The sequence below is a fragment of the Lissotriton vulgaris genome, unplaced genomic scaffold (genome assembly GCF_964263255.1).
Source record: "Lissotriton vulgaris unplaced genomic scaffold, aLisVul1.2 SCAFFOLD_2535, whole genome shotgun sequence".
Lineage (NCBI taxonomy): Eukaryota > Metazoa > Chordata > Amphibia > Caudata > Salamandridae > Lissotriton > Lissotriton vulgaris.
Window position 1 is genome coordinate 31,416 of NW_028241413.1, and position 14,221 is coordinate 45,636.

General features: G+C 38.6%; 1 long non-coding RNA gene across 1 annotated transcript in view; it reads left to right on the top strand.

The window, feature by feature from the left end:
* Positions 1 to 938: 938 nt before the first annotated feature.
* The window catches only part of LOC147671302 (uncharacterized), a 57,062-nt gene continuing 43,779 nt past the window's right edge, over positions 939 to 14,221 (top strand). Inside the window, exon 1 of the long non-coding RNA XR_015303636.1 lies at positions 939 to 1,198. This is a non-coding gene — a long non-coding RNA (uncharacterized LOC147671302). The remainder of the gene's footprint in view (positions 1,199 to 14,221) is intronic.

Consider the following 14,221-nt stretch of genomic DNA (forward strand, 5'->3'; position numbering starts at 1 on the left):
GTTTCTAAGCTACAGTGGTCTAGCTATGCCTGGTCAGCCAAATGTATTGCAAAACACATGCTACAATTCACTGGTCGCAAATGTGTCATGTTTTAAGACATCAGGAAGATGCACTGGATAGCAGTGCCCCAGTGTGCAGAATTCAAATACTAGTAATATCAGTTAAACATAGAGGTTATCACACATAAGAAAGCTACTGATTTTATTTTATTATTTGTGCAAAGTGGATGAAATTACACCTGACACCAACCTTTAGTTCAAAAAAGCAGAGTCTGATTCTGAGAAGTTAAAAAACCGATACACAAAATTAAAGAATGAATGTACTAAATGTTTTATTTCGCAACACTGGATGAGATTTAATTTAAGACAAGAAGTAAAAAAAACTTGCTTTAAAGATATTTTGGCAAATTTCCTTGCATTATATTGTGCATAAGTTATGACTCTAAAGTTTAATTATAGCCTTTGAGCCCGATGTAGCGGGCTCTACCAGCCATTCAAAGTCTGCTCCCCTTCGGCTCAGGCCTTTAACAAGGGAGCTGGTCTTTAATGGTCAGCAGAGCCCGCTACAAAGGCTCTAAGGCTATTAGAACAATCAGCCCCCAGAGAGCAGAATATTCTAATTTCAAAACAAAGGCCTCACGGATCCTGAAGGGGTTTAAATCCCCTTGGTCTCGAGAAGCCTTTGTTCACAGAAACAGCTGTGAAAAGAAATAAATATATTGGAATGTTACTCTCCAGGCTTCAAACATCCAGTAGAAGCCAGGAGCACTCCATTGCCTTTAATGGAGCTATCAACATTCCAATGTTCCACTAGTATATATATGTTGTATGTTCTTTTAACTTGTCTGTACAATAATTGGTCCATGTACACTATATTGCCTATGAAATACACTGTATTATATAAACTTTCCTGAAAATTATGTCCTAAAATTCAAGTTGTTAATCAAATAGACAAACTAGGAGTAGTTGGTGTCAATGGACTGATCTATACTATTCTGTTTTTTTATAGTATGTGTAGGTTTTTATCAAATTAATAACACCATGTTATTACCTTTTCTTTCTCTCCTTCTCGACGTTACTCATTTTCAGCTCTGAGCCCTTTGCGAACAACAATTGCGACTTTAGGGAAAGGTTTCTCTGGCAATGCCTTCACAGTCCTCTACCTGTACACCGCTGAGCTCTACCCTACTGTCCTCAGGTATTGCTAAGCACTGTATTCTGACATTTGTGATTGATAATTTGGGAAACACCAACACCAAGAAAATATAAAAGATTAAAGTTATCCTCAATCTCCAGTAGTAGAAAAAAGAAAAAAGAAGAGAAATAGAGGTATTTCTCCTCGTTATGCCTCCCTTACAACTTCCCTATGGAGATGTAGGAATCTGCCCCATTCCGAGGTTTACAAAACCTTGTAAATCTAGGAATGCATAAGGTTAGTGGCAACTGCAATAGTCACAGGTATAATCATATATTCTAAAGATTCGAGTTACAATGAGTAGTATTTAAATTTACAAGAAAAAAGGGTTGTCAAAGATAGGGGCATGTGATCCTGTATTAGAGCAGGATTTATCCAGTTTCACAATTTCTCAGGCCTGAGGCTTTTTTAACACTGTATATCTTAAGTCAAGAAAACAGAGAGGGTGGAAATGACTGATTTTTGCAAGGAATAGTGGTAACTTTAAAACAACAGGTTGTTTTTTATATATTAGGTGTGCTTGGCTGGAGAATTATGCATTGTGGATCACAGCACACATGACAAATTTATGATGAATAGGTCACTCATGATTGATGAGAACAAACTGCAAAGTGCATGAGAGAAGGTAATAGTTTCTATCCTAATTATAGAATCTCTACATATGTTGTTTATTTTGGTAGTCACTATCTTGCCACAATAGGTTTGAATTTGAAGTTATAGTATAAATGACATACATTAAAGTCTGGGCCCTAAGTATACTGGTTGATATTACAGTGGCCATCTCTGTATTTCCAATGGCAATGGACTCATGGTAACACTGATCTCACCACCCTTCTCTGCAGCTTTACAAAACCTCACAGACATAGACTAAGGCAACCACCAAGTAAATAAGGTAACCTCCACAAATCTATTTCAGGACACTTACCAGCAACTCAGATTAGGGTCTTCCAATGTTCCATACCCATCAAAAACAAATGCCCTGAGAATGAGGTTCCCAGGGCCCATGAGGTGATGGTGGTACCATATACCATCTCCCTTTTAAAAATAATGATACAACTGCAGGGTTTGGATCTCAAGGACATTTCCAGGCTCGGGCAGGAGGGCAGCGTGCACCCCTCCCTCAGACGTAATGCATCGGCCACAGGGGATGGGGTTCCCAGGTCCACAAAGGTGCTTGGAAAGGAAGGTAAAATGCTGCATTCTGCTTATTTAAAACTTCAGCCCCGAGAGATGGCATTCCTGGGCCTCAACAAGGCTCAGGGGATCCACACTCTCCCTGGGTAAAAATTAGTTCTGGGAATGGTGTTATTAGAAAGATTCCTGTCATTTGATAATTTTATACTAAACATAGAAGACTGTGCATTAGGTTCTAGGATATGTGTGTGTCATAGTTTTGCTAGAAAAGATGAGCTAGCTGTAAAGGTTTCACCACAGTATGAAGGATACAGGTAGTATGTACTTTAGCACCTTCAGACCATGAAATATTAGGCAGATAGTGTTTCTTAACAACTGTTTCATAGAGTGTACACTGTTCCCAATAGTTGATTTTGAATACTGTTGTATTTATCATGAGAGTTTCACCGCCTGCAACAGTTTGAAACACAATAAACTCTTGCCAAAGAGAACAAAAATGTTTAGAGTGCCCAATTTTCTGCTGATATCAACTTGATTTCTTAGTATGCATTCATTGAATGCCACAGGTATAATACAGAGTAAAGCCTTATTTACGGGCTGCTTTCTTTTAAACTGGCATTCAGTATTTTGGTTTTCTCTCAATAACTGTGTAGAGATTGAAGATTGTAGTGAATGAGGGTTTCTCAAATATGTGTGGTCAATTCTTAATGTGATTGATTCTACATATAAAATGTATGCTTTAGGCTTAGTGTTCGTATAATGCTTGCTTTTAACACCTAAGTGAGTTGTATCTGTGGTTGAAGTAGTAATGGCTGATATTTTGGAATTACTTTCAAGGCTCTAATGTCACAGTCATTTATAAAACACTATGTAGAAAAATGAACTTTGAATGATGTCATCAGTGATGTTATTAATAATGTAATTTGAGATGTCATAAGTGATGTTTTAAATCATGTTGTAGAACATGCCATGAATATTATCATATATGAGGTCATTAGCATAGGATTGCATGGTCGGGGGTGAAATTCACCTAATGTTATATGAAGCTTTTTTTCAGTGAATTTCTAATTCATTTAAAACAAAATAAATATTTTTATCACATTTAACTATAATGTTACTTTAACCTTTGTTTTTTTCAGTGAATTTCTATTTTTTTTTAAAGTTTAAAAAGAAATGTATGTATATATATTAGTGGCGGGCGGAATTTGCGTAGTCGCGCTTTGCAAAGCTCTGCAAAATTGCAAAAAATCTCTGTGAGCACGCAGAGTTCCACAAACACGTGGAATTGTTTGATCTGCCCATTCGTGGGGCTTTTTTCCTGTACGCGAACTCTGTTTGCGTGCTCGGGGAGAAATACCTTGCGAACACGCATTTTGAAAGCGCGCACAAGCAAAAAATTCTGCGAAGCCGTGGATTGCGAAATTTTGGGCAATTTCACGTTCTCTGCTGAACACAAAATTACTCGAATTCCGCAAATTCCACACGCAGACCGGAGTTTACCACCGAGGCCTAATATATATCGTAGAATACCTGAATAATACATCCTGTGTGCAAATGGTATTCTGAAAGATAATTGCGTTTGTATTGCAACTTAAAAGGAAAGAGTGCACACTTTGCAAAATGTTTCTAAAACATGTAATGTAATGTAAAACAACTTTTCTATAGCGCATTCTATCACTCCAAGGAGCAATGATGTTTGAGTATTAAACAGAGTAATATAACAACATTTGTGTTGAGATTGCCTGTCTCCTAAGTTCTTCTGTCTCTCATATTGAGTCATTTCCCCAGCAAGTTCATTGTTATTGTAATAGCATATTTTTTCTAGCCTTAGTAATGTGTTTTTACACAGAAGTTGTATCTATAATTCAAAAAGAGAATAATCCGTTTTTAATGTTGTATAGTTTTAACTTTGAATATGTAAAACAGATTTTTTAAGTGACTGATTACTCACTAGAGTTCTATATTTTGTTTTAATCTACTGTTTAGAGTTCTTTTTCAAATGCTTAGTATTTATTATTAATCTATAATACGAGAGTCATTAAAATGTGGTTGTATATTCATTTTTTATTTTTTTAAAGTTGGTGACTCTCGCGAGATGCTCGCAGGAGTCAGACACACAATCTCCTGTGTGGACTCTGAGGGAGATATACTCTCTGGTTGATGCTCATGACCCTCTTCCGTGCATTTCAGATTATGTTAAGAACAGTGTTTTACTCTAATTGTGATCAAAGTAACAACATAACATAGTAGAGATGCTGCTTATATTAGTAAAATTGATTATTATTTGTTTCATTGAATACATAAAGCAATAATATTTTTACCATTTCATGAGTCGCTCGTGTTTGAACTTCAAGTGTGCTATACTTCCTATTCAGCTCTTGTGAGCACAAGCTCATGCATGTGGAATTAAGGTAATAACAGTGTTTTCTTGTAATTCAGAACAAATTAAGGTATTAGAGATATTGATTAGCTAGGAAAAATTCATTATGAATTGTTCCATGAAATATATAATATGATGTCTTTATCAGATGCTGATGAGGAGCCAGTGGCAGCTGCACCAGCCAAGCCACCTCAGATTCCCAAGGAATCCTTGGTGTGGCAGTTCTTTGAAATGTGGCCAGGTGGCAGGACGGTTTCTGCAAAGTATGTAATCTCTGAATTTTCCAAGAAGTAGTTCATCCTGGAGATCAGACATAAGCAGTATAGTATGAGTATGACAGGCATGGGGAGGCACCCCAGATCAATGCATCCATGAAGGATTGCTCAGGCAGAACTGGCTCATTCTGTAGAGCTAGACAATTCTTCAGTGGCTTCCACATCAGTTGCTCCAGGAGATACTGTGCCTGCGCACAAAGTAAGTGCAGCAGCAGACAACAGACATGATTATCTTTACAAAGCAGTTTTTTGCTGCTTATGTAAGCAGACAATTTTTTTGCATTAGAGACAAACAGGTACAACCTGTAGAAGGTTGTCCAAGATCACAAGTGCCCACCAAAGCAGTAGTTTTCAGTGTTTTCCCAATTTTTCTCCTTTTAGTTTTTTAAGGAAATGTTGAAGTTTGTTTCACACTTCAAGATGCAAGTTTTTATCTTACCATATTAAAAACATTTTTACAGTAAAAAAAATAATAAGAATGTTGGAAAACACAAAAAAAATTATAGTTTGTGTATGTAACAAAACTGGCTCTTTTTGGAGCTACCCTATAGTTTCATTATATCTGTTGTTTGTACTGTTTCCCTTTTTTCCTTTCTCAAAACCTCTTGCGAGAGCCAGACAAGCCCACCATCATCAGCTGCTCTCCCAAGCCTGCACAAAATTATTAATGACTCACCTGAGGCTCTCACAGGATCATAGCTCAATTTGAAAATCACCCAATAGAAAACCTCCCCCTGTTTAACATGTAACTGTGCACTATACAGACAACAGTTGATCGTAACCTCGCCTACTTTTCTAACTGCCATTAATCTATCAATTACATTTACATTTTTGCCTTCCTCCCATTCTTTTTTTTGTAAGTCCATATGACTTCTGAAGCTTACTCATTCTGCTAAGCACTTCCCTTGTGGCTGACATCGCCATACTGCACCTTGGTTTGCCTTTGGATTTTGGGACATAGCTTCATCCATTGGGCTAAAGAATATACCATTAATTGTGGTATTGAAAAGAATAGTGGATTTTCAAGCTTGCACATTACGATGATTGGTCATAGAGGTATCTATTGTTACCAAGGTTTGAGAGCATTTTGGATTGTGAGCACCCAGACCTGATGATACTGCACTGTGGTGGCTGTGACCAAGGCACAATCACAGGGGTTGTGCTTGAAATCCAAATGAAGATGACCTTTTCACAATTGATGGCTCTCTTTCCGCACACTGCTTTTGTATATTCTAATATATGACAAAGGCAAAAATGGCAATGGTGCGAAGACTTTTGTCTTAAGATTGAGAGGTCTGGGAGGCATATTATTAAAATAATTTCTGCATTTTTTCATGACCATATATCATAGGAACATCCAGTTTGATATGCCAGGTCTCTATAGAGGAGATGAAGTGCAGTTCACAGCAGAAGGGAATCAGATCTTCCTTAATAACATCAATGAAGGCATCTAGTTCTATGTAACTAAACATTGCACCCTATAAACTCAAAGGCTCTTTCAAGAGCCAACCATTTGCAATATTATGTGATTATTTCATATAATAACTCCCTTTTCTTTGCATATTGACACTCATGAGAGTCTTGCGAGAGTATCAGCACTCAAAGGCCTGCCTCCACCTGTGTATTTGTCTGTCTCTTGCGAGAATATCATCAGCTCAAACACTTAGTATATGTTTCAAAGATAACAGCCGTGTATTCTTGGGTCTGGGTAGTAGAGTATGCAAAGAGATAAACCTCTCTGCTGAGACTTCTCTCTTCAGGCAGAGCTTCCCTACCCTTCTCTACTTTTTTACAATCCAACAAGAGTATTGCAAGATCGTACATTTTTGGGAGGAGATAGAACTTACACTCTCTGGGGCCGATTCACAGAACTAATCTGAGATAAAATCCTACACTTACTACTTTTGGTATTCACAGAAGACATTTAGTAGTAGTAAAGTTAGGATTTTGTCTTAAGTTAGGATTTCGTCTTAAAACCAAAATTTAAGGCAAACTTAAGTTTAACTTAAGAGAAAATGCTAACTTAAGACAACATCCTAACTTTAAACAAAATCCTAACTTCTCAGGTGATCAGTATGCATAGTGACTATCACGGAAGCCACAGACGGAGGAGGAAGCACAACGAGGCTGGGGGTTGATTGGACCCTCAAATACCCTTCGGTCTAGTGTTGGCTCATGGGGCATTGTTCCTCACCTTGCTAAGCATACTACATCAGTATCTTAGCATTAGCAAGGGAAGTGTATTTTTTTTTTTTTTTATTTGTTTTTTTTTTTTTTTTTTTGTCCTCATTTGCCTTACCCCCTGCTTAGGAAATGCCAACCACCTTGCGTGTCCCCGACCAAGAGAGGGAACCAAGAAAATGATACCCATCTCTGGAACTGGACTCCGAGATATTTTACTGGTGGCAGAGAAGTCCCAAGAAGAAGGGGAATTTAAATTCTTACGCTGACTCCATCTAGGTATGTCTCAACCTGCAGGACCAAAAAACCGTATCGGGGCCAGACCCGGTCCAAGGAGTGTTGTTGGCATAATCATAGGACCCGGGGAAAAAAAAAAAAAAAAAAAACCCGGAACACTATCTCCACTGTATCAACAGATCCCAAAAGGCTAGATTACGGTTATTGCAAGCTCTAGCCATGTCCACCTTTGATGTTTCATATAAAGACGTGAGCCAGTCCGAATATATTGGAGCAGATTTTTCCACCCACCGTATGCAAATCTGCCTCCTAGCCAACAGAATAGCATAAAACAGAAAAGATCTTGCTTCGCCAGAAATACTGTCCTCGATTCCAAAGATGATTAGTGGCAATGAAATTACTAATGATGTGTTCATAATGGAATTTAAGGTAGACAGCACTTCCTCCCAGAACTGACCTATGTTGGGGCATTCCAAGAACATGTGAATATCTGAAGCTCCTGGTAAATTACATTTATTACACTTCTTGTCTGGGAGAAATTTGGAAAGTCTCAGCGGTGTTATATAAGCCCGGTGTGCTGTGAACAGATGGTTGCGCCTCAGCCATGATGGCTTCACCACTTTATAGAGGAGCGCAAAAGATCAAATCTTGTGTATTAATATAAATGTATATCTATACACCTTGATCATCACTACACTTTTTGTACATACACTCTATTGTGCAGAAACATTAGTGAGTGACAGGGGGATCTGACCCCGGTCCTGACGAAGAGGCATGGTGCCCCGAAATATGTTGACCCGCACAGGAAAGTAAGCCCATTAACCCGCTTATCCTTTCCGACACCACTTTTTTTAACAATACCAGCCAGTGTTTATTAAATAGTTTTTTCTATCACTAGGCCAGGTATTTTTTAACATCACTTTTTCATCACCCCTGACCCCACTGACACTCTCTCAAATTCACTCACATAGCACCCACATTTAAAAGGTGCTCCAGCGTAGTCGCTTGTCGCAGCACTGCCCCGTCCGGCAGCCGGGCGGAAAGACCCCGATGATGAAGCATGACACCAAGGGCCCTTTTGGTGTGTGAGGGGTATTTTAACAAATTGTGTGTATTCCATAGACAACAGGATACACAAGGACCCTCTTCGAGGTGGACCTTTCTGATTACTGTTATGTTCCATACATGATCCAGTTCTAAGCTTTTATTCGATATTTCAGAGAATATCATACAAGCATTCATAAAATATACAACAATAAAAATACATCAATACATTTGATCACTTCATTAAAATAAATAAAAAATAGAAAAAATTTTATATAAGAAAAAAGTTACCAATTTTAAAAAAGAGAAAAGGGGATCAGGGGAACCAAAACTTTTAATGGCTAGAAAAAAATATTATACGAAATTCTAATGACAGAAGAAACAGCATTTTTACGTTGGCCCTTGTGTTCTTGATAACTGGGTGGGTGGAAAGCTCGGATAAAAGTCATGTAAGTCCCAGATACGAATTGCGCCATCCCCCTCTTTATACTTGCAGGATCGTAAGTAAGGGGCTGTTTTCCTTTGCTTGAATCTAATTAGGACCAAGTCCCCTGGAATGTCTTTTGGCAAAGTGCCCAACCACCCCACCCTCCTAACACTTAAGATCCCCCCATCTAGGTCAGGTGGCAGGGGTCTATTAGTCTGTAACCAAAACATGGCCTTATGTAGTAAATCTTGGCGTGTTTCAATTTTTCCGTGAGTTAGTGGAGGAATCCCAGAGACAACGGTCACATAGGGGGCGGCTTCGGGGGGTAAGTTTATTCGTGGCATTCTAGAAGGTTCAAGTTTAGCCTCGAAGTGGTTTGTTTGTACCAACGATGTAGTTTGGGAATGCGCATTCCTGCGGGGAATCAGTTTGGGTTTTTCCAGGACAGTGAGGGGGATAGGAGGGTCTGGTGATGCTGGTTTGGTTCCGGATGGAATGTGTGTTTTAACTATCAGTTCAATGTTAGATATCCTGTCCCCCAGATCGTTCATTTTTTCCACCAATGGTGAAATTAGGGAGGTTAATAGATGCTCGAGCTGGGCCAATAAAGTTGGTTGAGGGAATGATGGGGAGTTTTCCATTTTTCCATGCTCCATATCCCCCGACACAGAGCTGACATTGGAGTGGTGCTGAGAGGGACTGGGGCATAGATTAGGAGTTTTGGCTGGTTTCCCATTGATGATGGCATCATCGGTCTTTCTCTTGATGTTAAGCCTACCCGGTGGTGCTATTAGTGGAGGTTGGGGTTTATGAACGCAAAGAGGTGACATCTGCAGGGTGGCGTTAACATCGTCTGGGTTGGTGTCTGTGCTTATGGAGGGTAAATGGTCAGGGATATATTGAGTTCCACACATGGCATTAAGCTCCTCCCAGATAGACATGGTATGATGCAAGATACCAAACAGTGGGCTAATAGAAATGGTAAGGGGAATCACAGTACCTCTTTGAAGAAATAGAAAGGAAAGGGTGGTGGCCCGTCCCAGCCTCTTTGTGCCTCTGAGGGCCACAGAGGGCCCACCCTTTGCCCGGGCTTAGCCCGGCGTCCCGCTCGCGTCCTGCGAAGCGGGGCAGAGCGCTGTTTATTGCGCCTCCTGGCGCTGCAGTGCGTCACCCAAGCTGCGCCGCCGCTGTGGCAGCCGGGAGTTGTGGTCCCGGGGCGGCGGCGCAGGACCCAGCAGCTGATGACTCGTGGCGGTGGCGGCTTCGTTGCAGGGCTTCCTCTCCCTGCCCCCGGTGAGTTTTTGGCTGTCCCCCCCGCTCCGCCGGGCAGAGCGCTGTTTATTGTGCCTCCTGGCGCTGCAGTGCGTCACCCAAGCTGCGCCGCCGCTGTGGCAGCCGGGAGTTGTGGTCCCGGGGCGGCGGCGCAGGACCCAGCAGCTGATGACTCGTGGCGGTGGCGGCTTCGTTGCAGGGCTTCCTCTCCCTGCCCCCGGTGAGTTTTTGGCTGCCCCCCCCGCTCCGCTGGGCAGAGCGCTGTTTATTGCGCCTCCTGGCGCTGCAGTGCGTCACCCAAGCTGCGCCGCTGCTGTGGCAGCCGGGAGTTGTGGTCCCGGGGCGGCGGCGCAGGACCAAGCAGCTGATGACTCGTGGCGGTGGCGGCTTCGTTGCAGGGCTTCCTCTCCCTGCCATACATGATCACCGCCCAAAAGATTAACGCTCTCCACACGGCGGGTGTTGCAGCTCACGGGGGCAGTCCTGTGCAGCAAATCGCACCAGCAGTCCAAGAACAATGCTGCACACTCAGGCTCTGTAGTTTCTTGAAAAGTTTATTTTTCCATGCCACTTGAAATAAAGAAGGACTGACAAAGGCGCTTCGTATGTGTCAGTGACGGCCCGCAACCTCAGGCTTTTTAACAATAATTACACTGATTGGCTGGCACGAGTTACTGAAAATAATAGAAGGTCCAAATACAACTTATACGTATGTCACTCTGATATCAGCCATCTTAAACTACCTTAAAGATAGCACAGGATATAACAATATACAATTCATGTAAAGACCTACATATCCGTAAAATCATCACACCAAATGCAATGATGTTGATGATAGAGCAACAAATATGCATGTACATAAATTACTTAAATACATCGATATATGCATAAATACTGGAAGAAAGAATATAATAATTAAAGATAATAAAGTGCAATATAATATGAATGGAAATCGTCCTTCAATCATGCCCTATTGGGCCTGCCATTGTATATTTCAGTACCATATCATATGCTCTATTGGTACGTATTCTTTAGCAATCTGTATATCAATCAAGCCCTTAATGGGTCATTTCATTAAACAAATTCATGTCCTGCAGTGATAGCAACAGAAATACATACAGATATAATTTGATATGCATTCTTTTATGGTTTATGTATCAATCAAGTCCATAATGGGCTATTTCATCAAATAATAATATATGTGATATTTTTTAAACTGACGTTTACACTACATTTAGTGCAACAGTAGGGAAAGTGTTGGATATCAAAGGGTAAAAAATTGCTATTCCTACTCCAGCGCATGCAACAGTAGGAAAAGTGTTGGATGGTAGAGGGGAATAATTTACTATTCCCATTCCAATGAGTGCAACAGTAGGGAAAGTGTTGGGTAGCGGAGCTGGAATAATTTACTATTCCCACTCTAGCAAGTGCAACAGAAGGGAAAGTGTTGGATAGCGGAGGAGAATAATTTACTATTCCCACTCCAACAAGTCCAATAATAGGGAAAGTGTTGGATAACGGAGGGGAACAATTCACTATTCCCACTCCAGCAAGTGCAAAAGTAGGGAAAGTGTTAGATAGCGGGGATAATAATGTATTATTCCCACTCCAATGAGTGCAACAGTAGGGAAAGTGTTGGATAGCTGATGGTAAAAAATTGCTATTCCTGCTCCAGCGTATGCAACATTAGGTAAAGTGTTGGATAGCAGAGGGGAATCATTTACTATTCCCACTCCAGTGAGTGCAACAGTAGGGAAACTGTTGGATAGCAGCGGGAAAAAAACTACTATTTCCACGCCAGCAAGTGCAACAGTATAGAAAGTGTTTGATAGCGGAGGGATAAAAATTACTATTACCACTACAGATAGTGCATCAGTAGGCAAAGTATTGGATAGCATAGGGGTAAAAATTACTATTCCCACTCCAGTGAGTCCAACAGTAGGGAAAGTGTTGGATAGCGGAGGGGGAATCATTTATTATTCCCACTCCAATGAGTGCAACAGAATGGAAAGTGTTGGATAGCAGAGGGGATAACATTACTATTTCCACTTCAGGAAGTACAACGGTAGGGAAAGTGTTGGATAGCGGAGGGGTACACAATATTATTCCCACCCCCAATCAGTGCAACACTAGGGAAAGTGTTGGATAGCAGAGGGTATTAATTTACTATTCCTACTCCAATGAGTGCAACAGTAAGGAAAATGTAGGATAGCGGTGGGGAGAAAACTACCATACCCACTCCTGCAAGTGCAACAGTAAGGAAAGTGTTGGATAGCATAGGGGTATAAATTACTATTTCAAACTCCTGCAAATATATTAGTAGGGAAAGTGTTGGATAGCGGAGGGGTAAAAATTGCTATTCCCACTCCAGAAGGTGCAACAGTAGGTAAAGTGTTGGAAAGCGTAGGGGTATAAATTACAATTCCCACTCCTGCGGATGCAACAGTAGGGAAAGTGTTGGATAGTGGAGGGGTAAAAATGACTATTCCCACAAAACAAAATTCTAATTCGAAAAAAACAAACTATCAACTACAATACAAAATAAAATAAAAAAACACAAAAACAAAACATATGTAATTGTAATTAATTGTATTCTAAAAATGAAAATGACATAACTGTACATTTTCCTTACTGTTGCACTCATTGGAGTAGGAATAGTAAATTAATTTAGTTTAAACTAATTAATCATTACTTGATAATTAATATTCATTTATTAATTGATAAATATTTTAGGTAAATGAATATTAATTATCAAGTAATGATTAATTAGTTTAAACTAAATTAATTTCCACCCTCTACCCCAATAGACACCAAAACACCCACCTAAAAATAATTACATAATTTCCATAACTAATTTTACATATCAATTAACAACAAATCTTTAATTAATTAAAAAGAAAATGCTTCCCACCATTTACCACTCTAAACCCCACTACTCACACATCATTATTATTACACAATTGGCATATTTAAAATGTAATTAATTAATTAGCATTAATTAAATAATAATTCATTAAAAATAAATAACCTTCCATCATATCCCCCTATAATTGCCACCACCAATTTTGTAAAACATGACACAATTAACATAATGAATTAACAATTAATGAATTATTAACAATTAACACACAAAATATAAATAATTATTAATACATTAATTCACTCAGTTAACACTATAAAATAAAATTATTTAAATATTATAATAAAAACATAAATATATGTATTACAAATAATTTACATGCCACCCTATCCCCCTATCAACCCGCAACCCGCTCCTAAAATAACACAATTAACATAATTACCAATTATTTAATAATTAACAACCAATTAATACATCATTGATAATAAATAAATTCCCACAGTTAACAATATAAAATCTTATATAAATAACTAGTCATTAATAAAGAATAATAATACATTAATTATAGGTTAATTACATCCCACCCTACTCCCCTATCAACCCACTCCTAAACAAATGACACAATCAGCATAATTACCAATTAATTAATAATAATGTACATCCAAATAATAATTATTTAATAATACATTAATTACCACAATTACCAATATAGAATATCAAATAAATAAATATTAATGAATAATATATATAAATAAATTTATTATAATTAAATTACTTTCCACCCTATTCCCTTTATAACCCATTACCCGCTCCCAAAAAAATGATAGAGTTAACATATTTACCAATGAATTAATCAACAGAAATTAACAGCCTTCCCTTACTTAACAATATAAAGTCAAATAGAAATAAACACTAATCGATAAAAAATAATACTCAATTTATTATAATTAAATTACTTCCCACCCTATTCCACTATAAACCCACAACCCGCTACAGAACTAAAACACTAAATTTAATTAAAATAATATTAATAACTTCTAAAAATGTAATACATATATTAAAAAACAAATGCAATACTTAGACAAAAAATAGAGCTCATACATTTAAAATACATACTAAAATACACAACACTAACTAAAAAAACAATATTTTTTACAACTATATTTTTGCAAACGTTATTAATGACTTTGATATTTTATAAAACGATATTTCTTAC